This window comes from Diadema antillarum, unplaced genomic scaffold (genome assembly GCF_040938485.1).
Source record: "Diadema antillarum isolate AM-2024a unplaced genomic scaffold, OU_Dant_1.0 scf00000120, whole genome shotgun sequence".
In the NCBI taxonomy this organism is placed as follows: Eukaryota; Metazoa; Echinodermata; class Echinoidea; order Diadematoida; family Diadematidae; genus Diadema; species Diadema antillarum.
The window spans coordinates 1316539-1323693 of NW_027271009.1; positions in this window are offsets into that span (position 1 = coordinate 1316539).

Genomic DNA, 7155 nt, shown 5'->3' on the forward strand with positions numbered 1-7155 from the left:
GATTTAAATGTAATGAATTTTGATAAATTTTGGCGAGCGAGCGCAGCGAGCGAGCCGAAAATTTGTGTATTTCAGCTGACAAAACATGGAATTCTTGTCATTTTTTGTTACCAAATCTTACAATTCTAATCAAGATAGTGACGGCCTTATAGATAACGATTTATCTATACCAACAAACTGAGTGCTTTAAAAAATATTCTAAATCAGAGGGGCATTTCATGAAGCATTTTGTCCGACAACTTGTCGGACAAAATTTGCTTTCAGCCAATCAGAAGCAAGGATTTCAGTAGCTTTTAACAGTTTGTCAGACGAAATATCTGACGAATTGCTTCATGAAATGCCCCCCCCCCCCCATGTACGCGCGAGTGAGCCGAAATTTGTGTATTTCTGCGTCATCATCACGTTTTGTTCTTATCTCCTTTTTAATTTTGATAAATTTTGGCGAGCGAGCGCAGCGAGCGAGCCGAAAATTTTTGTATTTCAGCTTACAAAACATGGAACTCTTGTCATTTTTTGCTTATCAAATCTTACAATTCTAATCAAGATATAGTGACGGCCTTATAGATAACGATTTTTACCAACAAACTGAGGGCTTGAAGAAATACTCTGAATTAGTACGAACGAGTGAGCCGAAATTTGTATATTTCCACGTCATCATTACGTTTTGTTCTTATCTTGTTTGATTTTTTTGGCGCCCCCCCCCCCCCCCGTATGTTCGAAACCGTTGGCGCCTTCTTTTGATCCAATTGGCGATCGCTTCAGAACGAAAGAAATTGCAGCCGCTGCTCAGTGAAACATTTTGCCTGCTAAATATAAAATTACATGTGTGAACACAATAGAAATTGTCATTTTGTCCGCTTCATCATCACATTTTGTTCTTACCTTCTTCTTCTATATAAAATTTAGAGAGCGAGCGCAGCGAGCGAGCCGAAAAGGTTTTCTGCCCCCCCCCCCCCCTTCCGGTGAGTTTCTTCTTCTTCTTCTTCTTTTCTTTTTTCTTTTTTTTTTTCTTTTTTTCTTCGTTTTTTTTTTCTTCTTCGTTTTTTTTTCTTCTTCTTCGTTTTTTTTTTTGCGCCCCCAAGGAGTGGCGCCCGGGGCACGTGCCCCCCTTGCCCCCCTAGATACGCCACTGCCTATAAATCAAAACTTCATTTCTAAAGAAACGAAGCATTATTTGTTGGCTAAATTTTGAAAGTTTTGAAAGTGTAGCCACATTACTTGAACAAAAGAGTTCCATCTTGTGGACATTTGGGCGATCAATTAAGCGCTTTTGAGGAGACGGTTATTATATTTTTTTTTCCTCTCGGTACAAAAATCTGGACGTATAAAAAGTTGATGAAATTCAACACCGATGGATTGCACATCATATTATCACAAAGTTCACAAAGACGTTGGCCCCTGTCAATCTTTGCATATCGTCCCCTATTGGTAAACGGTGATTTGCACAACGGAAATGACAGAGTTGAATGACCCATGTCTACGACGGTCGTATCAGTTGCCAAAAACGATATAATGACGCACTTGCTGGGCAACTGCGTTTTCTACAGATCCAATGTTCCAGGATTCCCCTTGGGTACCCCGCTTTCAATGCACCACACACCCTCTGCGTTCTCCGTTGTGACGTCATGGTAAACTTCATCGTTCTGGATGATGAGGCGTCCCGGTGAATGTCTGTCAAGGAGGATCCCAGCTGTACATGCCCTATCAACATTATATATACGCAGTGGTAGCTTCTGTGAGTGTAGATACGGCGTCCATGAAGGAGGTGGGCAAGGTCCCCGGGCAAGGGCTCCGGGCGTGGAAATCACGGGCGTGGTGCAGCAGCTAGGTGGGCTATCTAGGCCTACCGACACCAAGAGACACCACTAACCCAACAGTGACTGCATGGGATTGATGGGGTGATAGCAAACATGATCGCCACACTGTTGGTGGCGATACAGCTTGTCATCTTCCATCATGAGCCGTCTAGATCTTTTGCGGTGACCGCAGGAATGAAGACTAGGCCTAATGCTTGATGAAAAGAAGACATGGAAGGAACGAAGTGAGGATGGAATGGCAAGTGGGAGATTGAAAGGATCTGTTCAAGTTGGTCACTTCAAAGTAAGTTTAGAATGACTCAAGCAATGATCGTTTACACGGAAGGAGAATGAGAAGATCTGTTATGAAGGAGGAGGGTGAAAGTACAACACGAGTCGTGCTCCTATATACAGGTATAGCGGATCGGAGTGGACATCGAGGCCTCAAGACTTCAGCATCTGCCATCGCTTGGGTTCACCACTAGCACTGGCGGGTGACCAGCAAAGGAAAAAGAAGGTGCGCATGCCGTCATTGCGCACGTAACCAGGCGAGAGGCAAAGGCCGACCTTCATGCGCGCCAAGAAGCGTCTACGAATGATCTGAAGCATGGCATAATCAATGTAGACCCCACCCGACTCAGGAGTAAAGTCGTCGAGGAGTTTGGAAATACGCTGGCAGTGTCTGGACGATAAATGGAAAGAAATACTTTACAAGTCTGATGGGAAGCAGAGTATCAGGGTTCTAAATTCTCTAGACAATCTCCATTACATCCGCTTGGACGAGGACAGTATCAACAAGCTATCGTGGGGTCTACCTTCACATCTAGGAAGTCGCGGCACGTACATGCCTGTCCTGGTGACCTGTAACCACACATAATAATTGCTCATCGTGATCGCAAGACTGAAGATTGCAGGATTACATGTTTGCGGTATATAAGAAACGTGATTTTGGCTTTTTGATACAAAACTTCGTCGAAAAAACATAATATCATTTGTCTCAATGAAACTACACCTATTTGAATTATACTTTATATTTTTCTGGATATCGATAATTTAATTTGACAGCCCAGAAAAGAGACATTACTTTCGATTCCCCTCAGTTAGACTTGTGGGTTAGCAATTATCATTTCCAATAGATTCAAGGGCTATCATAAAATTGTAATCAGACTCAGTCTGATTCTATTTTGTTGACTAGACGTGACTAGCCTGCATGCTACTCTATTTTATTTCCCACATGAAGGATCAAAGCACATAATGAGGATATTTCGACATTGTTTTGGTTGGTTGGTTTGGTTTATTTCTGCATTTTCTTTCTCCAAAATACAATAACAAATGAAAACAAAGTGATACAGAGTATAAAAAAGAGAAGAAGAGTTTAACATACAAATCAATACAAGAAATGTCATTTTCATATAACAACATAAGTTTGTAATGGCATATGAGTCAAAATAGCATATTAAGGCATACTGTATTTAGGAAAGGGGACCGTCATCATAAGCAGAGCTTGACATGGATGAGGCCCTATGTACGAATATAATACAACACCAATTATAAATGTACTCATAAAACTCTAAATCTTAATATACAAAACACATTTTGCTAAAGAAAAAAAAAGGGAAAAGAAAAACAGTGGCTTGGCGCTTTAAAGAAAAAAAAAAACATGCAGCACCATTGACTACTGGTATAGGCGTGTGCGAGTGACAGTGCGTCGTATGTGCAGGTGACAGTGCAAGAGAGAATGAATGCTGTAGTATGCATATTTTGGTGTAGTATGCGCTTTACTGAAAGGTATACAATATACAAAATAATGAGTGCCCCTGTAAAGCCATTATCAAAGAAGAGAACGGGAGGGAATGGAAAAAATCGAAGACATTTTGTATGGGTCAGGGCTGACTGAGACTTGAGAAAAAAAAAGAAAAATAATGATCAAAAACAACTAACTGGAAACATTCCGATCAGTGTCGAAATCAGATGCTTTTTTAGATGAGCCTTAAAGGGAAAAAATGAAGTACACTGCTTTAATTGATCAGGTATAGTTTGTTCCAGACATCGGGACCGTATAATGTCTAATTGATTTCTGAGCTAAGACAGTTTTGGGGTTCACAAGGTGAAAGTCTGTCGAACGGCGAGTTGGATATTATGTGTGTATATTCGAATTTAAGTGAAATATACTTTATGAAATTAAGAGGGAAGTTGATTTGTTGCGTACTAAGTATTGTACATGAATATACCTGTTTGTAAAATGTGGATGTCATGAAGCTTCAAAGTATTCTAACGATGAAATAAAGGATCTGTATGAGATAAATAATATGTAGAATTTTGAACGACTGTACCACTGTTCAAGCTTAATGTTAGTAATGATGAGATGAGAACAGACGCAAGTAAATGGAATTGTGAAAGGGCAATAAAGGTAAAATTAGAAATATATTCATTCAAATTTTGTACGATTCAGGTAGCTGTCTTCAAAAATTTGGTTTGCGCCAAATAATTGAATGACGGTTATGAACAAGAATGGCAAGGTGATTATAGTGTGTATTGGAAAAACCCCAATGTCCAATGATGTCTGAATTGTCGAATTTTCAAGCAGACTCTAATTTTGTTGTAAGAAATACTTCCGACACTATGAATAATTTGCAGGGTAAAATTTTATGCAAATTTCTATGTACTAATCACCAATTGCCAATTCTTTCATGGAGATCAAATTCCAAGAAATGAAAGATTTTTGTACCAATTGCATATAAGGGTTATTAATTGGTGATTAATTTCAGTACCTTTTTCAGTCGTGGTGCTGCCTATCAATGAAGAACGAAAGATATATTCAAAAAGATATTATAGGAAATATCTGAATACAATTAATATAGTGGACAATTTGTTCAGTTGTGAAAATTAAGGTAGTCCTTGAGGAGTCCTTGAGGAGTGGGGGGATGATTGGCGATAGTCACCATCACCACGATTACAAGCCCATAACCGGACCGGCGCAGCCCGAGAGGGGGGGGGGGGGGGGGGGGGGGGAGAGAAGCTTGCCCCCCCCCCCCCCCCCACACACACACTTTACAGGGATCAAAATGTTCCACTGTTTTCCATGCAAAGTGGGAGGGAAGTGGTAGCAAAAATATGAAGACTTACATATATAATTATATGAAGAAATATGAAATATGAAGCCAGGATTTGATCTTATAGGGGGAGCGGTTAGATGCGAGGGAGCGATGCGAGCGAGGGGAGGGGGGAGGGTATTGGAGGGGTGTTTCCCCCTGCCACAGTGAGAACTTTTTGCATATTGATGTTGTAAATGGTGCAATTTGATGCATTTTTTTTTTGCGTGTTTTATCGCCTTGAAACAGTCCAACATGTTTAAGTTAGCAGTACATTGTATGTAGATTATTATAGAACAATTTTGCCTATAAAATGGTATCATTTAGAGAAACTTCTTGTATTAATTCTCACACTGAAGATCATGAACGCGATCATGAATTGTGACATTGTACACAGTCCAAAAACGGCCGTTTGTAGCTATATTTTTTCGCTTGGGAAATTAAGGGGGGCGCACCGGGCGCAACTGCTGGCAATTACCCGGCAGCAACATCAGGAGAATGACATGACGATTATTAATGCGAGCGAGCTGGAAAATGTTGACATTGTACAGTCCCAAAACGGCTGTTTGTACTGTAAAAGTGGTTTCTTTCGCGTATACAGAAACTTTCGCGGTTTCCATCGGTGCCGACTTTTTCGCGTGTGTTTAATTTCGCGGTCGGTAATGATAGCATTGTAACAAGCCACGAGTTCAAAACATTTTCGCGTGATGTTAAATTCGCGGTTCAACCTCAAAGCGCGAAAAGCGCGAAAACAAAACCACCGCGAAAGAAACCATTTTTACAGAGTAGCTAATTTTTTTTTTTTTTGCTTTGGAAATTAAGGGGGTGGGGGCGCACCAGGCGCAACTGGTGGCAATTACTGGCAGCAACATTAGGAGGATGACATAACGATGAAATGCGAGCGAGCGAAGCGAGCGAGCTTGAAAATTTTGACATTTACAGTCCCCAAACTGCCGTTTGTAGCTGTACTTTTTTCGCTTATAAGTCATAGGAAATTAAGGGAAGTGGGGGCGCACCGGGCGCAACTGCTGGCAATTACTGGCAGCAACATATAGGAGAATGACATAACGATTAAATGCGAGCGAGCGGAGCGAGCGAGCTTGAAAATTTTGACATTTTACAGTCCAAAAACTGCCGTTTGTAGCTGTACTTTTTTCGCTTTGGAAATTAAGGGATTGGGGCGCACCGGGCGCAATTGCTGGCAATTACCCGGCAGCAACATCAGGAGAATGGCATGACGATTAAATGCGAGCGAGCTTGAAAATTGTGACATTGACAGTGACTTGTTCCAAAACTGCCGCTTGTAGCTGTAATTTTTCGCTTATGAAATTAAGGGGAGTGGGGGCGCACCGGGCGCAACTGCTAGCAATTACTGGCAGCAACATTAGGAGAATGACATAACTATTAAATGCGAGCGAGCGAGCTTGAAAATTTTGACATTTTACAGTCCAAAAACTGCCGTTTAGTTTATATAGCTGTACTTTTTTCGCTTTGGAAATCAAGGGATGGGGGCGCACCGGGCGCAACTGCTGGCAATTACTGGCAGCAACAAATATCTCGTAAACACATTTATGATGTAATCTGGGGAAATTTCAATCCCAGAAGTGGATACTATTTTTTTAGGGGGGGGGGGGACCCTCCGTTAATTGAGAGTATCTAGATATCTCCTCCCATCCAAGGAACATTTGCATTTCTTTAAACTGAAGTAACAGACCTGGTGCACACTTTACATTAAACATTTTGAAATCTGTCAATCTAAAGTGTATTAAGTAGAAATGACTGAACGGGGAGGGTATGGGAGGGGTAAGGCCTATCCCCCTCTTACACGAGGGAGATTTTGTATTTTCAGAATTGAAATTCGGCCATCTTTCGGTGAAGTATTTAGACAGTTTTCTATCAAAAAAGTAAGAACATTTCCACATCTCGGGAGTTACGAGGAGGAGCAAAATGATCAGTTTGTCCCCAATACTTTTATGGGGGAACCATCCCCCTCCCCTTCCATCGACGCCTCTGCATATGAGGGAGTGATATGTAAGTGAAAGATCTGCTGGACACTCTTTGATAAATATAAGGAAATCAAAAGTCAATCTCAAAAGTGTACAAAGTCTATCGAAAGAGACCCAGTATAGCGGAGCTTTTGCATATTTATGATTGCACTTCCGCGATCCGGTGCATAATTCTGGCGGTAGTTGTTCAATTTTCCATAAAGAAAGTTCGAGATTTGTCCTCATCTCGGGAATTGCTTGGGGGACAAAATTGATTTGTCT